We start from the raw sequence: 19,894 nt of genomic DNA on the forward strand, positions 1-19,894 counted from the left end.
CCCCCTTTTGTTCAGGAAGGCATTGTCAATCCCACAGTGCCAGGGCCAGGTTCATCCCTGGGAGTAAAATACCACGTTGCCAGAGAGACTTTCACCCCTGGATGTTATGTCCCCTATGTAGCGGGGAGGGTAATGATTTCATTTGCAAAATTGGGCTTAAAGAGAGAGAGGCCACATCTGAGCAACAAAAGAGGTTCTCTGGAATTCTTAGGCATAATTTAGGTAGGCTTAATTTCCCCACAACAGAAATAAGTTTCATAAGAACAAGTCTCAAGATCAAGGGCTTGGCCTATTATTTTCGGAGCCCCTACTGTTTACAAGAGTATCTGGGGTTTCCCAGTTGGGAAAGTTTAATAATTCCATATTTTTTTCTCCTATCCCTCAAGGGACTTTGCCAATACCTTTTAGTTATCTGCTCAACATACTCTGGGATGCATCTGGCCATTACATTAAACTATACAGAATTATGAGCCTTTATTTCCATTCTGGGCTCCCTGTGTTTGGGTTGTTTTCATGATCTATCCTGTCTGGATGAGTTAGATTATGTGTTATAGAAAATTTAGGTATTGGACAAAATAAACCTCTCTTCCTTTGATCTCATAGAGTAGGTGAAGTTTTAAAATACAGACAACATCCTCCTTACCCCTGTATTCTGATCTACCTTAGTCTCAACCCTATCCACTTGGTTCTTATCTCTAATTGAAGACTGCTCTCTTTTTCAATTTCTTTAACAATTGTTGTATGTGGCAATGCTGACCTTCAGTACTGCAGAACGCCTACTATGAGCTTTAGGAGACACACAGGTACCCAAAGTTCCAGGGAAATACAAGGTTATACATACATAGCACAGCCTCTCACAATCTAGAAATAACAATTACAGCTCTGGACTAAATGTGACTGCTATAAGAGCTTACACTTAAGCCCCTAAGTATTTTCTAAATGCGACATATAATAATTACTCTTTTGTTTCTGGCTTATTTTACATCACATAATATCCCCTAGGATCATTTACATTGTTGCATACCTCACGATATCATTCATTTCTGTAGCAGCACAATATTCGATCATATGTATACACTATAGTTCACCATTTTACTTCTCAGTGTATCTTTCAGCCACCTCCATCCATTGGGCATCATGTATAATGTCCAATGTCAACAATCCATGTCTCACATTATCCCCACTTAGTTGTATAATCAACACTCTCAATGTTAGACAATTTTCCTTGCTCCCAAGAGAAAAATAACCGATAAACACACCCTCATCAAATAGAAAATCAAAACCTCCTTCTTAACTTTTGTCCTTCCCCTCCAATTATTTATCCCTGGTATTGCTGTAGTACTGTTGCTGGCTTCCTGTTAAACACAGCCCATAGCATGCAATAGTTTTCCCCCTATACCCCAATGTTATTTACTCTTTGTACAAGATTCATACCTTTTGAAGAAGTTCATGCAAGAACTTATTTATATAGTGTTAATGAGTGGTATACATGGCTCTGTACAACTCCTTTCAATCACGTTCACCTTCAATATGGCACTATAACTTAAAGACCCACAAATGAACTACCTTCATTTTTTTGTATTTTCACATGGGCAGGCACCGGGAAACGAACCTGGGTCTCCAGCATAGCAGACGAGAACTCTGCCACTGAGCCACCATTGCCTGCCCTGCCTTCACTTTTATCCATTCCCTTACATTTAAATTCAACCTCATTAGCTAACCATTCACCTATCTCTATCTTCTATGTATCTCTTGGTCCCCTATATTCTGTATTATAAGCCTCTGAGTTTACTTTTACCAAGTCATAAAAGTGAAATCAGACAGTATCTATCCTTTTGTGTTTGACTTTTTTCATTCAGTGTTAAGTCCTCAAGATTCATTCATGCTGTCATATGCTTCAGGACCTCATTTCATCTTACTGCTGCTTTATATCCTCTGGTAGGTACATACCACATTTTGTTTATCCACTCATCTGTTGATGGGCACTTGGATTGTTCCCATCTTTTGGCAATTATGAATGACGATGCTGTCTATTACATCACTGATTTTAGCTCTTCTGAGTATATCTGAGTAGTGGTATTACCAGATCAAAGGGTAACTCAATATTTAGCTTTCTAAGAAACCACCAAACTGTCTTTGATAGTGGCTGTACATTCCTACCAGCAGTGCATAAGTGTCCCAATTTCTCCACATCCTCTCCAACATTTGTAGTTTCCTATTTGTTTAATAGCAGCCATTCTTATACGTATGAGGTGGTATCTCATTGTAGTCTTGATCTGCATTTCCCTTATAGCTAACAAAAATGAGCATCTCTCCTAATGTGCTTTTCAGCCATCTGTGCTTGCTCTTCAGAAAAATGTCTATTAATATCTTCAGCCCATTTTATAATTGGGTCGTTTGTTCTTTTGTTGTTGAGTTGTATGATTTCTTTATGTATACAGGGTATCAAACCTTTATTCGATACGTGATTTACAAATATTTTCTCCCATAGAGTTGGCTGCCTCTTCACCTTTTTGACAAAGTCTTTTGAGGCACAAAAGCATTTGATTTTGAAGAGTTCCCATGGATGTATTTTTTCTTTCGTTGCTTGTGCTTTGGGTGTAAAGTTTAGGAAGCTACCTCCTATTACTATGTCTTATAGATATTTCCCAATATTTTCTTCTAGGAGTTTCATGATATTGGCTCTTATATTTCAGCCTTTGATCCACTTTGAGTTAATTTTTGTAGAAGGTACAAGGTAAGGATCCTCTTTCATTCTTTTGGTTATTGATATTTAGTTCTCCCACACCCATTTATTGAAAATATTTTGTCCCAGATCAGTGGATTTGGAGGCCTTATTGAAGATCAGTTGCCCACAGATTTGGTGGTCTATTTCTGTACTCTCAATTTGATTCCATTGGTCAATACTTCTATTTTTGTGCTAGTTCCATGCTGTTTTGACCACTGTGGCTTTACTGTCAGGAAGTGTTAATCCTCTCACTTTGTTCTCCTTTTTTAGGATATTTTTAGCTATTTGAGTTTTCTTTCCCTTCCCAGTGAACTTGATAAGTAGCTTTTCCAAGTCTTCAAAACAGGTTGTTAGAATTTTTGTTGGTATTGCATTTAATCTATAGGTCGTTTTGGGTAGCACTGACATCTTAGCTATATTTAAGGTTGAGCAGGGAATATCTGTCCACCAAGTCAGATTTTCTTTGATATATTTTTAGCAATGTTATATAGTCTTCTGTGTACAGGTCCTTTACATACCTGGTTAATTTTTTAAAAATATGTTTATTGAGAAATCTTCACACACATATATTACATACATGCTGTACAATCAATGGGTCATAATGTCATCCCATAGTTGTGTATTCATCACCATGATTATTTTTTAGAACATTTGCATCAATCCAGAAAAAAGAAATAAAAAGAAAAAACTCATACATAATCACTGGCTAATTTTATTCTTATATACTTGATTCTTTTAGCTGCTATTTTGAATCCAATTTTTTCCTTAATTGTCTCCTCAGGTCATTGCTTGTATATAGATACATTACTGCTCTTTGCACATTAATATTATATCCTGCTACTTTGATGAATTTATTAGCTCAAGAAGCTTTGTCATAGATTTTGCAGGATTTCCCAAGTATGGAATCATGTTATCTATAAATAATGAAAGTTTTACTTCATCCTTTCCAATCTGGATGCCTTTTATTTCTTTTTCCTGCTCGATTGCTACAGCTAGAACTTCAAATACCAAGCTGAATAATAATGGTGACAAAGGGCATCTCTGTCTTGCTCCTGATCTTAGAGGAAAGATTTCAGTCTCTTACCACTGAGTACAACCCTAGCTATGGATTTTTCATATATGCCCTTTATCATACTGAAGAAGTTTCCTTTGTTTCCTACTTCTTGAAGTGTTTTTATCAGAAAATTATGGTGAATTTTGTCAAATCGTGATTTTTTTTCCCTTTTGATTTGTTAATGTGCTGTATTACATTGATTTTCTTGCGTTGAACCACCCCTGCATTCCTGGCATAAACTCCACTTGGTCATGGTGTATAATTCTTTTAATTTGTCACAGATTCGATTTGCTAGTGTTTGGTTGAAAGTTTCTGCATCTATGTTCATTAGGGACATTGGCTTGTAATTTTCCTTTTTTATAGCATCTTTAGTTTTTACCAGATGCTAGAGTGTACTAGAATGATATCAGTTCCATAAAAATGAGTTAGGTAGTGTTCCTCTTTCCTCAATTTTTTGGAAGAGTTTGAGCAGGATTGGTGTTAGTTCTTTTTGGAATGTTTGATTTAATTCGTCTGTGAAGCCGTCTGGTCTTGGGCTTTTCTTTGTAGGAAAACTTTTTGATGACTGATTGAATCTCTTTACTTGTGATTGGTTTGTTGAGATAGTCTATTTCTTCTTGAGCCAGTGTAGATCATTCATGTGTTTCTAGGAATGTGTCCATTTCATCTAAGTTGTCTAATATGTTGACGTGTAATTGTTCCTACTTGTCTCTTATGACTTTCATTATTTCTTAGAGCCATGGTATGGTAATGACCCTCCTCTCATTTTTATTTTATTTGCGTTCTTTATCTCTCTTTTTTTTTTTGTCAGCCTAGCTAGGGGGGTCCATTGATTTTATTGATTTTCTCAAAGAATCAACTTTTAGTTTTATTGATTCTTTCCACTGTTCTTTAGTTCTCCAATTTATTTAATTTTGCTTTAGTCTTTGTTATTTCTCTTCTTCTATTTGCTCTGGGGTTAGTTCATTGTTCTTTCTCTAGTTCCTCCAAGTGAGTAGTTAAGTACTCAATTTTTGATTTTTCTTCTTTTTAAATATAGGCATTTAGGGCAGTAAATTTCCCTTTCAGCACTGCTTTTGCTGAATCCCATAGTTCTGCTATGTCATAATCTCATTTTTCATTAATCTCCAGATAATCACCAATTTCTCTAGCAATGTCTTCTTTGACCTACTGGTTGTTTAAGAGTACACTATTTAATCTCCATTTATTTGTGAAAGTTCTGGTTTTTTGGTGGTTGTTGATTTCCAGCTTCAGTCCATTGGGGTAAGAGAAAGCATTTTGAATAATTTCAATATTTTTAAATTTATAAAGACCTATTTTGTGCCCCAGCATATGATTTATCCTGGAGAACTTTCCAAGAGCATTAGAGAAGAACATATATCCTCGTGTTTTTGGGTGTAATGATTTTTATGTGTCTGTTAGGTCTATTTCATTTATCAAATTGTTCAAGTTTTCTATTTCCTCGTTGACCCTCTGTCTGGTTGTTTTATCTATAGAGCAGAGTGGTGAACTGAAGTCTTCCACTACTATTGCTGAAATATGTATTGCTCCCTTCAGTTCTGACAATGTTTGCCTCATATACTTTGGAGCTTCCTGATTGGGAGCATAAACATTTATGATTGTTATTTCTTCTTGGTGAATTGCCCCTTTTATTAACATGTAGTGTCCTTCTTTGTCTCATGACTTCTCTACACTTAAAATCTATAAAGCAGTATATAGATGGATCATATTTCTTAATCCATTCTACCAATTTGTATCATTTAATTGATCAGTTTAGTCCATTAACATTCAAAATTTTTATTATAAAGGCATTTCTTAATCCTACTATCTTATCCTTCGGATTTTATTTTCAGATCTATATATTTTTTTCCTTCTATTTTTTTTTTATCCTTTAAGTTACCCTCACTGGTACTCTTCAATTCTGTGCCCTCATCCAGACTTCCCTCTCCTTATTTTTTCAGCTGATAGATCTATCCATCTTGGATAGGTACTGAATTCTTGGCTGGAGGTCTCTCTCTTTCAGGATCTTAAATATATCATTCCACTGCCTTCTTGCTCCCTGTTAAGTAATCCAAACTCAATCTTATGTGGTTTCCATTGCATGCAGCAGATCACTTTTCTCTTGCTGCTTTCAGGATTTTCTGCCTCCCTTCGGCATCTGATACATTGATAGTATGTGTCTTGGGTAGGCCTATTTGGATTTATTCTATTAGGAGTTCGTTGAGCCTCTTTGGTTTGCATATTTATGTTTTTTATAAGTGTTGGAAAGTTTTCCCCCATTATCTCCTCAACTAATCTTCCCTTTACTCTTCTCTTCTCCTTCTGGGACACTGATGATTCTTACATTTGTGCGCTTCATGTTTTTCATCATTTCTGTGAAAACCAATTCAAATGTTTCCATCATTTTTGCCATTTGTACTTTTGTGCATTTGAAATCGTCACGTCCTCTAATTCACTTATTCTTTCTTCTGTCTCTTCAAATTTGCTGTGGCATGCCTCTAGTATATTTTTTATTTGGGCTACAATATCTTTCATCTCTCTGATATCTGCTATTTTCTATTTATTCTACCAAGTTTTTCTTTATCCTCTTCTAGTGCCTCATTTATGCCATTAGCCAACCCAGTGAATTTATTTAGTACAGTTTTATGAACATCTTTGATTAGTTGTTCCAAAGTCTGTCTCCTCTGGTGTTTTTTTCTAGTTGTGAATTTTTTTATCTTTTTTTTAAGATTATGAAATATAACATATACACAAAAAAAAAAACCCACAAAAATTTCCAAGTACATTTTAACAAGTAGTTATGGAACAGATTTTAAAGTTTGGTATGGGTTACGTTCCACAAGTTTTTGTTTTTTTCTTCTAGCTGCTCCAAGACACTGGAGACCAACAGAAATATCAATATAATGATTCAGTGGTCATATTCTTTTGTTAAATCCTATTTCTCTGTTAAACTCCTTCTCTTTAAACAACATATATACATAAAAACAATAAATTTCAAAGCACATCACAACAATTAGTTGTAGAACAGATTTCAGAGTTTGGTATGGGTTACAATTACACAATTTTAGGTTTTTATTTCTAGCTGCTCTAAGGTACTGGAGGCTAAAAGAAATATCAATATAATGATTCCGCACTCTTACTCATTTGTTAAGCCCGGCCTTCTCTGTATAACTTCACCATCACCTTTGATCTTTCTCCCACTCTTCAGGGGTGTTTGGGCTATGACCATTCTAACTTTTTCATGTTGGAAGGGGCTATCAATAATATGGGATAGGGGACAGAACTAGTTGATGTTCTGGAAAGGCTAGCCCCTCCGCATTTCAGGACTTATCTATTCCAGGTATCCATCTGAAGGTTGCAGGTTTTGCAAAGTTACCCTAGAGCATAGAATCTTTGTAGAATCTTATATAATGCACTAAGTATTCTTTAGAATGGGCAAAAATGGTTTTGGTTGGGGTTTGGCAAGTTATGACAGGTAGCAGTGTCTAATTTGGTCATTAGACTGGGCTATACCTGTCTGCATCTTCATAATCTTTCTGATTTTCTATTGCCCTTGAGGTATATAATTTTCTTAATAGAGTTACTTTGGAAGTTGATTTCCTTCAGTCATCTAAGGTTTTGAATTTGCACAACAGGCACAGGGCATGGCATTGGGTAGGGGCATTACGCTACTGCCCAGGAGCATGGGGTTCAGGGCATGAGGTTGTGGGGCTGTGGTGTGGGAGCTGTGATGGAGGGATACTGCTTGGACAGGCCTCGGAATTCAGAGACAGGGCACAGGGGACATGGAGGCAGGGCACAGCAGGGGCTATATGGTGTATGGGGAGGAGGTGCTGTGCAGAGTGGAAGGGTGAGGCACTGGTGTGTGGGGGAAGGTGCATGGGCAGTGTTCAGGGTATGTGGGGATCAGGGAGCAGGATTCAGTGCACAGGGTCAGGACGCAGAGGTCAGGGGTGTTGGGGTACAGGGCCAAGGTGCAAGAGAGCAGGCACAGGTGTACACATGTATGGGGTCACAGGTGTGATGCAGGTGTGTGCCTGCGCAGGGGGAGGGAAGCAAGAGTCTGGGGGATGGAGCACAGGTGCACAGGTCTTAGGGGGCATGACATGGGTTGTGGGGGTAGGGCACGTGGGTGCCACGGCATGGGTACACACATGTGCAGGGTGCAGGAGTCGGTGCTAGGGCACATGTGTGTAGGGCAGAGGGGGCAGGGTGTGGATGCACATATGAGCATGGGGAGGATGCGATAAATGAGGGGGCGGGGAGCATGGGTAGGAGGGGCAGGGCATGGGTGTGCAGACTGCATTGTGCACGTGCACATATGCATGTGGGGGTAGGGTGAAGGGGCCCACATCATGGGCAGGGGACAGGGCAGGAGTTCTTGGGGCATGAGGGCAGGGATCGAGTGCACAGGGCAAGGTGCATGGGGGAAGGGTTGTGGCACACATGGATACCTGGGCGAGGTTCAGTCAAGGAGTGTGTGGCTTGGCTTACTTCCTCAACCAAGCCTCCCTGTTGCACTCCTGAGGGTTTCCATTTGGAAAGGGGTGCATTAGGCTCTTTGTAACAGCGGAATGGTCTCCAGTTCTCTACGTCTCATTTCCTCAGCTTTTGTATCTGGACCTCCCTATGTAGCGTAGGAGACCCTCTCAGGTCATTTGTATCCTAGAACTGCTGTCCCGGTCATTTTTCTGTCACTTCTCTAGCTGTTCCTTGGAGCTGGGGTGAACTTGGCCTATCCTATTCTGCAATCTTCCCAGAACCAGCTATGATGACTACTTTTATAAAAACAAAAAAATAATGTGTAGGTGAAGATGAAGAGAAACAGGAACCCCCATATACTGATGATAAGAATTTGAAATGATGCAGCTGCTGTGGAAAAGAGTTTAACAGGTCCTCAGAAAGTTAAGTATAAGGTTTGTTTTCTCATGTGATTAATATCATTAAAAGAATCCTACCCTACATCCCAGCCATTCCACTTGTAAGTTTTACCCAGGAAAAATGAAAACATATCCATACAAAGATCTGTACGTAAATATTCATTGCAGTTTTATTTATAAGAGTTAAAAACTGGAAAACACCCAAATGTCCTCCAGCAGGTGAATGGAAAAATAAATGGTGGTTTATCAGTAAAATGGAATACTACTCAGGAACACAAATAAAACTACTAATATACCTATAAGTACAGATGAATCTCAGATAATTATGCTGAGTGAAAGAAACCAAACAAAATAAAAACAAAAAAACAATATATGCTACATGATTCCATTTAAATAAAAATCTAAAAAATACAAATTAATCTGTAGATTAGGGAGCAAATCAGTGTTTTCATGGAGACTGGTCAGGAGGTAGAAAGGGATGAATTCCAAGGAACATTAGGATACTTTGGGGGGTTATGGGTATATCTATTGTTTTGATTGTGGTGATAGTTTCAAGATTATATACATATGTCAAAACTCATCAAATTGTATATTTCAAATATATGCAGCTCATTGTATATCAATTACACCTCAAAAAATGTAATTAAGAAAACATGGGCATGTATAATGCAGTGACTCTTGTGGCAGACAACATCACGATTAACTGTACAAATATTAAAAAGATGAACTAGAACAAATGTATGACCTTATTATAAGAAGTTAATTAATAGAGGGGTATACAGGGAAAATGTACTTATTGTAAACTATGGACTATAGTTAACAGCAATATTTTATTAATACTCTTTCATCAACTGTAACAGATGTACTACACCAACACCATGGGTCAATGATAGAGGAGGTTAAGGGGTATGGGAGGATTTGGATTTTCCTTTTTATCTTTTCTTCTGGAGTAATGAAAATTTTCTAAATTTGATCACAGAGTTGTATGCAGAACTGTGTGATGATACTGTGAGCCAGTGATTGTATACTTTGGGTGATCTGAATGGTGTATGAATATATCTCAATAGACTACATTGCAAATAAATTAAGGAGCAGAAAACTTCCAAACAAAAACCTTACGCCCTATATAAAAATTCACTCAAAATGGATGACTGACTTAAATGTGAAACATAAAACGCTAAAACTTTTAGAAATAGACACACTAAAATCTTTGAGATCTTGGACTAGACAATACCAAAAGCACAATCCATAAAAAGAAAAATTGATAAATTGGATCTCAACAAAATGAAAATATTTGCTGTGTGAAAGTCCATGTGAATTGCATAAAGGACAATGAAATGGGGCAGAACGGGATGGGTATAACAAAAAAAAGGGCAACATGATGATGATGTCATTAGCCTGGTTGTGATATCATACTATTACAGATTTGCAATATGTTACCATTGGGGTAAACTGGGTAAAGGGTACAGGGAACTTTTCTTACAACTACATGTGAATCTACGATGATCTCAAAATAAAAGTTTTAATTAAAAAAAAATAAAGTGAAAAAACAAAGTTTATTAAGTTGGAGAAAATGAAACTAATCCTGGAAGTGCATGAATTTTAGTTTAAAAAGGTATAATTTTTGGAATATGAAGCACATTTATCTAGTTCTAAATCTGAGTTTTTATTTTTTTTGGGGGGGGATGAATGGTCCAGGAATTGAATCCGGGTCTCCTGCATGGAAGGATAGCATTCTACCACTGACCCATCCATGCACAAATAAATCTGAGTTTTTAAATATTAAGACTTTAGAAAGACAAGGCTCCTGGAATAAAATTAAGATTATACCTTATTTAAAAACTCAGCTGATTTTATCTTTACAGACAGACAAAATCACAGTGAGATAATGAATTTTCTATTTTTGAAATAGAGAGAACTAGAATATAACAATATTATCAAACATGTTTTTTAAAATCACAGGGAAAATGTAATCTAATAAGAGAGAGCCATTGATTTATAAAGAGGTAAGTAGGTAGGTGGTTGGAGGAGCTCATGAACACCCTGAAGTCTTTCATGTGCACATACATCAGTGATGCTGAGGAGGGGGGAGGTTCACGACTAATCAGATTCTCAAAGGGATAAGAGATCCAAACAAAGGTTAAAATTTACTACCATAAGAAAAATAAAATAAAGCAAAAAAAAAAAAAATTGACTACCATAAAGTATCAGGAAATTTTAAAACCTTTTGGAAGATCAGACTATCTCTGACTAGGAACCCAGAATAGAACTAGCTAAAATATAGGTATAAAATCTCTGACCTCCAATACTCAGATGAGAAAAGGATCCTTCTGGGACAATGAAAGAGCTGACTCTGTCTGTTGCTCTCAAGTAGCAACCAGACAGCAAATAGTCCATTAGTTCATTGTTCCTTTCTATAACTGCCGCCCTTTCTATCCCCTGCACAGACCCAAAGGACCAAGCCCATAATGTATAAAAGGGATTTGCTTTGTTTTCCCAACTCCAATTCACAGCAGCTGGAGCCAGTTCAAGCAAGCTGCTGGATGGGGATGAGCCACATATTTCATTTATATAGAGCAAATAGCTTCTCAATAATTTATCATCTGTGTAATGGAGAAAAGTACCAATAAAATGTGGTTATAAATTGTCTCCCTCTTCCAGAATCAGGGAAATAACTACAGGAAGCTAAAAGGGAAAAGACAGATTTTTGTGAGCTAAAAATGTTTGCTTTCCAATATCAAATGGCTGTCCCCAATTCTTGACCTAAATGTCCTTAAAGATGTTGACTGAATCTGAAAAATGCAGATAATGGGGGAGAGTATAGAAGAATTGATACAGCCTATTGAGTGAAACCTTCCTGAGACAGTCTTTGATAAGAGTCCCACAAAAATATTTTACCTGCTATTTCCTCTTAACATGCAGAACCTTATCATATAACATGGCTTTTAAGCCCCTCATCCCACAAAGGGGTCTTCAGTGATGAACAAAAATAAATTGGGAAGAAGGGCTTACATTACTAAGGACTATAAGAACACTCTATTTATACATTTTTGGCATCTATTTCTCCCCTTAGAAAATATTTTCATTTTAGGACTTCCCCCCTTTTAAGCAAAACTTGAAATAATTAGGCAGGGGTTTATGGTTTAGATTCTCTCACATGTATCCCCAACAGTTACCTTAAAGGTCAGCATGCCCTCATGCTGCTCCCTACGAATGCTGGCGCCCATAAGAATCCTAGCCTGGTTGACATATAGGTGTCATATATCATATATTCACAGAATAGTAACAGCTAACATTTATATAGTATTTACTGTGTTCCAGACACCATTCTAAGAACTGACTTCACAAAAACCCTATGCAGTAGGGATTATCTGAAAATAATCAAATTTTCAGTTGAGGAAACTGACACAAAGTTTAAATAACTTGCCCAAGGCCACACTTGTAGGAAGTAATGTAACAAAGACTTAATTCTAATAACAACTCAACGGGATAGGGATTTCTCCTACTTTCTGGACAAGGAAAAGGTACTTCAAAGAAGTCAAATGATTAACCCAAGTTTACATAATTAAAACGTGGCAAAGACATTATCAAACCCAGCTGAGTCAGGGCTCTTTCTCAGTGCCTCTCTACAGATGAACAACAAAGCTCCAGTAGCATTTAAATCCTTTACAAAACTTTCTTTAGTTCTTTTTGACTTAGAGGAAATCGAAAACCATTCATCCAGACAGAAAATTAAGGATTTAGAAATAAAGCTCTTAGGAAATAAGACTGTTCTCTAGGTTTCCTGCTTTCCCCGTATATGAAAGATTAATACTTAAGATTAATGTGCTTTACTGAATCTAGCTTCACTGGCAAGAGTGAACAAAGTTGAAGAGTTGTACACTCTCATGGGATCTATGAGTTCTTTTTTTTCTTTTTCTGGAGTGATACAAAGGTTCTAAAAAGGATCATGGTGAAGTATAAACAACTATGTGATGATCCTGTGAGCCACTGATTGTATAATATGGTTGGACTATAATATGTGGATATTTATCAATAAAATATTTTTAAAAAATCCATTTGTGCTGGTTTGAAATGATGTATGGACCCTAGAAAAGCCATGTTTTAATCTTAATCCCATTTTGCAAAGGCAGTCCCTTCTTCTAATCCTTATTCAGTATTGTAAATTTGGAACTGTAATTAGATCTCCCTGGAGATGTGATTTAATCAAGAGTACTTGTTAAACTGGATTAGGTTGAGGTGTGTCTCCACCCATTTGGGTGGGTCTTGATTAGTTTCTGAAGTCCTATAAAAGAGGAAGCATTTTGGAGAATGAAGGAGATTCAGAGAGAGCAGAGCAGAACGACATAGCCACAAGAAGCAGAGTCCACCAGCCAGCAAACTTTGGAGATGAGGAAGGAAAATGTCTCCCAGGGAGCTTTATGAAACAGGAAGCCAGGAGAAAAAGCTAGTAGATGATGCCTTAAGCCGTTTTATACCTCACCCTCACCCCCTGACCCGCCATGAAGTCTGCTGATTGGGAATGGAGTGGGCCAGTAGTATGTGTCTAGGTCATTTGTAAGTTGGGTGTTTATAAAATGGGAACTATACTGTTTTGCATCTTGACTCTTAAGTAGGTCACTTGTCCCTTCTCTCAGGAAATATTTCTCCTAACACTCTGGCAAGTTTATGTATTTATTCCCTTCCTAGTTCAAGTCAGACAGACAAGCCTGTCATAGACTTTTTTTTCTTTTCTTTTTTAACATGGGCAGGCACCGGGAATCGAACCTGGGTCCTCTGGCATGGCAGGCGAGCACTCTTGCCTGCTGAGCCACCATGGCCCACCCTCATAGGCTTTTGATCCTCAGAAGGTATATGGAGTGAAAGGAAATTCTGTGGCTAGAAGAGAAACAGGTGGGAGTAGAGAATAGAAGAGAGCCAGGGCAAGAGTTCTCTTGCCAGTCTCTGTAAGAGTGTTCATAAATCTGAAGTGATTCAGTGACATAGAGGAAATTATCATTATAATCAGAATTATCCACCCTCAATCCACTAAAGAATATTTTGTGGCCCTCCTTGCTAAAAATTCTTCTCCACAGACTATGTGTGGACTTTGAAATCCTCAAGAGTTGTATTCCTTGGGGTTAACACATTGATGATCCCTTTATAAACAAGCCAAAAACGTGAGGTTGGAGGTCATAGCTTATTCATTTTTGTACCCTCAGCACCAGCCCTAGTGTCCAACAAATATTGAGCAAATCACATGATCAACATTTTCAGCTAATAATAGCTCAAAGTCAATAGTTTTACCCATTTCATTCAGCTATCTATTGCACACTGACAGTGATGGATGTTCTAGTTTGCTAGCTGCCTGAATGCAATATACCAGAAACTGAAAGGCTTTTAAAAAGAGGAATTTATTAAGTTCCTAATTTATAGTTCTAAGGCTGAGAAAATGTCCCAATTAAAGCAAGTCAATAGAAATGTCCAATCAAAGGCATCCTGGGAAAGATACCTTGGTTCAAGAAGGCCAATGAAGTTCAGGGTTTCTCTCTCGAGTGAGAAGGCACATGGCGAACACAGTCACAGTTTCTCTTTCATCTGGAAAGGCACATGATGAACACGGTCAGGGTTCCTTTTCTCTCATTTGGAAGGGCACATGGCTAGCAAGCTCCTCTTTTTTTAACTGAATTTCTTGCTATAATACTCTATTACTTTTGTGCTAACTTTTCACTAATGGTATAAGAGAGATTCTTACTATCATTATTATTTTTATCAGGGGCAAAAAGTTTGCCCTGACTTCAATGACCCTGGTGAGTATCCAGCATTCTAGACACAGCATCCTTAGCAAGGGGTATTCATTTGGAAGTACAATTCATAGCCATCAGGTGGACAAAACTTCAGCCACTATTCACACATTTTGACACTCCAGGAAAGGGTCCCCCTGGAGTTGAACCACATCGTGGTTCTGAGCCTCAGCAGCCACTTTAGTGTCAGCACCATTAGGAACCTTTGCCATGAACACCTACTATGGTGAAGGGGAGAAATGATGGATTTGGAATTTTGCAAAACTTATGAAATAACTACTTTGAGAAACATATTTGAAGTGATCAGAAAGACTCCTAGAGTTATGGAGGAGGAACTGAGAGAACTAGAAGTACCAGAGAGAAAATCAGCCCAAGCCAGATTAATTCCTCTGTAACTATTATTGTGGCCTACCTTTATCCCTGAGTTGGTGTGGGCTATTATAGTGTTAACAGCTACATTATATTCCAAACAATAGATGTATAATTTATATTATTTACATAATTTACATTATCTAGCTGTTGGACATTTCAAAATTTTCCCCAAATGTTATGACTTCTCCTATAATGAATTTCATGTTATGGGAGCCTTTTCTTCTTTTGACTATTTTCTTAGGATATATTCCCATAAGTAGAATTATTGTTTCAAAAATCTATGAACAAAGATTTGTTCATAGGTATGAAATTTGTTCATAGGTATAGAATTTAGTTCATCCTCCAGAGAAGCTAGTAAATAGCCAGGAACTGTACAAAACAACTGCTGGGGGCACATCAGTGACTAGACACATAGTGTACACCAATATGGAATGGGTGAGATCCCACACAGAACTGTAAGTCTTCTAAGCTGTGTAGGACAGCGCCCCTCACTCGTGGGCACTGCAGACTGGTTCCCTGAGGGGAAAGGAAACAGACTTTACTAGTAGCAATGGCTTAGCACAACCAAGTTCCAACTGCCAAATTAAATAACAAATTCTGACTACTGAAAACAGGCCCAAGCACAGATAAACCTGGAATACACACTAAAGGAACCAGGAGTTTTCAGCCTGGCAGAGAGGGGGTGTGGCTGATGGAAAAAAAAGGAAAGACCAAAATCAGAGGCTTTTTAGTTGGCCAGCACAAAACACTGGAAAAGGGTTGGAGCCCAAGAAAAGGAGGCTCACAGAATCTGGGTATGCATGCAGCCACATACCACATATCAACTCAAGCTCTTGATTGATATATTAGCTAGGAAAATACAAGCTAAAATTGGTATATTAGCTAGGAAATAGATATATTAGCTAGGAAACAGAACCAGCAGGAGATATCTGTAAATATAAAATTTACACAACCGTGGAGATGTATAGGTCCAAGATCTGTAGGGTAGGCTGCAAGCTGGCAGCACCAATGGAGGTCCTCAACAAACTCTAAGGAGAAGCTGGCTGGCTGAAGCAGAAAGAGCAATTGCTTCTTCTGAATCCTCCTTAAAAGCCTTCCAGTGATTAGACTAAGCATCATTCATTGCAGAAGACACTCCCCTTAGCTGAGCAGCCAATGTGGTCATGATTTAAGTCCATGAAATGTCCTCACAGTAACAGATAGGCCAGTGCTTGTCCAATCAGACAACTGGGCACCATCATCTTGCCAAGTGGACACATGAAACTGACCATCACAATTAGCAAACCAGGGGAGGGGGGATCAGCTCTAATATGGTCTTTTGCTTTTTTTTTTTTTTAAACTCCTTAACAGATCATTAGATAGAACTATTACTGCTCTCAGACTCCAGCACTGCCCCAGGCAATGGCAGAACTAGGGCATGTCTGAGAGAACAAGTAACTAGTTAGGTGAAAGGGATTCATTCCTTAAAGGGCATAACTTCCCTAAGAAAATGGGGAGGGACCCAGCTCAAGGAGAGACCCTCCTTTAGGAAATTCAGCCATCAGGGGCTGGAAAAACACAAGCAATCAAAGCCTGCCTACTACCCCAGTCTCTGTCTCAACCATGCCCCTGGTAGGGAGAGTCTGCTGAAATTAAAGGTACCACATCACTTTATGCTAGTGGGAAGCTATGGGCAGATAAGTGCCATATGCAGGGCAGGATAGGAAATGCAAAGAGCCCAGAGGCTTCATAGGAAACTCCAAAAATTTCTGGGTCTCACTCTCAGGGAAAACACATGCTGGCTACTATCTCCTCCTGAGATGTGGGCCTGTCTGGTTTGGGAAAATCTAACTGAGGTTCATTATATATGAGGAGACTCTCTTCAAAAAAAGGCTCCATACAGGCAGGGAAAGAAACAAACAAACAAACAAAAAACTGAAAAATTCTGATCAATTAAACAGAGTCTATACTAGAGTTTAACTGAATGTCAAAGAACATTCAACAAAGACATCCAGCAAGAAAACCCTAGGTAAGAGTAAAAACAACCTCCAGAAAAAACTAATTAAGGATATCAAATGCCTAGTTGCCAACAAAAAATAGTCCATACTAGGAAAATCAAAGATATGGCCCAGCCAAAGGAGCAAACCAACACTTCAAATGAGATGTAGAAGCTGAGAGAACTACTTCAGTATATTAGAACAGACATGCAAAATTTCATCAAAAATCAAATCAAGTTGAGGGAGGATACAAAGAAGACATTGGATGAACAAAAAGAGGAACTTAAAAGTTTGAGAAAATAAATCACAGAACTTATGGGGATGAAAGACACAATAGAAGAAATTAAAAAAAAAACCCAAAAAACTAATTAGTGAACTAGAGGCCCAGACAACTCAAATCCAACACAGAAAATAAAATATAGGGAAAAGAATGGAAAAATATGAGCAGGGTCTCAGGGAACTGAATGACAACATGAAGCACATGAATATATGTGTTGTGCATGTCCCACAAGGAGAACAGAAGGGAAAAGGAGGAGAAAGACCAATGGAGGAAATAATCACTGAAAATCTCCCATCTCTTATGAAAGACATAAATTACAGATCCAAGTACAGCATACCCCAAACAGAATAGATCCAAATAGATATACTCCAAGACACTTACTAATCCGATTGGCAAAAGTCAAAGACCCAGAGAGAATTTTGGAAGCAGCAAGAAAAAAGCAATCCACACATACAAGGGAAGCCCAATAAGACTATGTATGGGTTTCTCAACAGAAATCATAGAGGCGAGAAGGCAGTGGTATTATATATTTAAGATTCTAAAAGAGAAAAACTGCCAACCATGAATTCTATATCCAAGAAAACTGTCCTTCAAAAATGAGGGAGAGTTTAAAATATTTTCAGACAATCACTGAGAAAATCTGTGACTAAAAGACCAACTCTGCAAGAAATACTAAAGGGAGCACTACAAACAGATAGGAAAGTCAGGAGACAGAGGTCTGGAGAAGAGTGTAGAAATGAAGACTATCAGTAAAGGTAAAAAGAGGAAAAAATTAGATATAAAATCTAAAATCCAAAAGACAAAATGGTAGAAGAAAGTACTGCCTTTACAATAATAACATTAAATCTTAATGGATTAAACTCCCCAATCAAAGAATATAGACTGGCGGAATAGATTAAAAAACAGGACCTATCTATTGCTGTCTACAGAAGACTCATTTTAGACCCAAGGACAATAATGGGATGAAAGTGAAAGGTTGGGAAGATATTTCATGTAAATAACAACCAGAAAAGAGCAGGGGTAGCTATACTAATATCCAACAAATTAGATTTCAAATGTAAAACAATTAAAAGAGAAAAAGACACTAGATATTAATAAAAGGAACAATTCAACAAGAAGACATAACAATTACAAATGCTTATGCACCGAGCCAGAGTACTCCAAAGTATATGAGGCAAACACTGACAACACTAAAGGGAGAAATAGATACCTCTACCATAATAGTTGGAGACTTCAATTCCTTGCTCTCATGAATGAATAGAACATCTAGACAGTGGATCAATAAGGAAACAGATTTTTAATAATACAATTAATTAGCTAGGCTGAACAGATATTTACAGAACATTACACACCACAACAGCAGGATATACATTTTTCTCAAGTACTCATGGATCATTCTTAAGGACAGACCATATGATGGGTCACAAAGCACACCTCAATAAATTTAAAATGACTGAAATGATACAGAAAATTTTCTTGGATCATAATGAAATCAAGTTGGAAATCAGTAACAGGTAGAGGGCCAGGAAATTCATAAATATATGGAGGTTAAACATACAGTCTTACACAACCAGTGGTTCAAGAAAATACAAAAGAAATCAGTAAATATCTCAAGGAAAATACATGTCAAAATTTATGGGATGTAGCAAAAGCAGTGCTAAGAGGAAATTTATTGCCTCAAATAGCTATATTTAAAAAGAAGAAACAGCAACTTTCGAGGAATTAATTGTTCACTTGGAAGAACTACAGAAAGAACAGCAAACTAACTCAAAATCAAAAAAAAAGAAATAAATAACAAAGATTAGAGTAGAAATAAATGAAATTAAGAACATGGAAACAACTGAGAAAATTCACAAAACCAGAAGTTGGTTCTATGAGAAAATCAATAAAATTAATGGAATCTTAGCTATGCTGGCAATAAAAAAAGAGAGAGGATGCAAATCAATAAAATCAGAAATGGAAGAGGAGACATAACCACTGACCCCACAGAAATAAAGGAGGTAATGAGAGGATATTATGAACAAGTGTATGCTAATAAACTAGACAACGTAGACGAAACGGACAACTTCTTAAAAAGGCATGAACAACCAACACTGACTCCAGAAGAAATAAATGACTTCAACAAACCAATCACACGTAAAGAGACTGAATCAGCCATCAGGAAGCTCCCCCCCAAAAAAAGCCCAGGACCAGATGGCTTCACATGTGAATTCTACCAATCATTCAAGAAAGAATCAGTACCGATCCTATTCAAACTCTTCAAAAAACTGAAGAGGAGGGAAAGCTACCTAACTCATTTTATGAGGCTAACATCAACCTAATACCAAAAATAGACAAAGATACTACAAGTAAAGAAAATTATAGACCCATTTCTCTAATAAATATAGATGCAAAAATCCTCAGCAAAATACTTATAAATCGAATCCAGCAGCACATTAAAAGAATTATACACCTTGACTAAGTGGGAATTATTCCAAGTTTGCAAGTATGGGCCAACATAAGAAAATCAATTAATGTAACACATGATGTCAAATTATCAAAGCAGAAAAACCATATGATCATCTCGACTGATGTAGAAAAGGCATTTGACAAAATTCAACATCCTTTCTTGATGAAAACACTTCAAAGGATAGGAACAGAAGGGAACTTCCTCAACATGATAAAAGGAATATATGAAAAACCCACAGCTAACATCATTCTCAATGGGGAAAGACTGAAGCTTTCCTTCTAAGATCAGGAACAAGACAAGGATGCCCACTGTCATCACTGTTATTCAACAATATGCTGGAAGTTCTAATTACCAGAGTAATTAGAAAAGAAA

At 37.5% G+C, this 19,894-nt stretch overlaps 1 long non-coding RNA gene across 2 annotated transcripts in view; it reads right to left on the reverse strand.

Moving 5' to 3' along the window:
• LOC143653876 (uncharacterized) overlaps positions 1–19,894 on the reverse strand; it is a 104,020-nt gene that overhangs the window by 54,562 nt on the left and 29,564 nt on the right. The gene's annotated exons all lie outside the window — the stretch shown is intronic.

This window comes from Tamandua tetradactyla, chromosome 13, assembly GCF_023851605.1.
Source record: "Tamandua tetradactyla isolate mTamTet1 chromosome 13, mTamTet1.pri, whole genome shotgun sequence".
In the NCBI taxonomy this organism is placed as follows: Eukaryota; Metazoa; Chordata; class Mammalia; order Pilosa; family Myrmecophagidae; genus Tamandua; species Tamandua tetradactyla.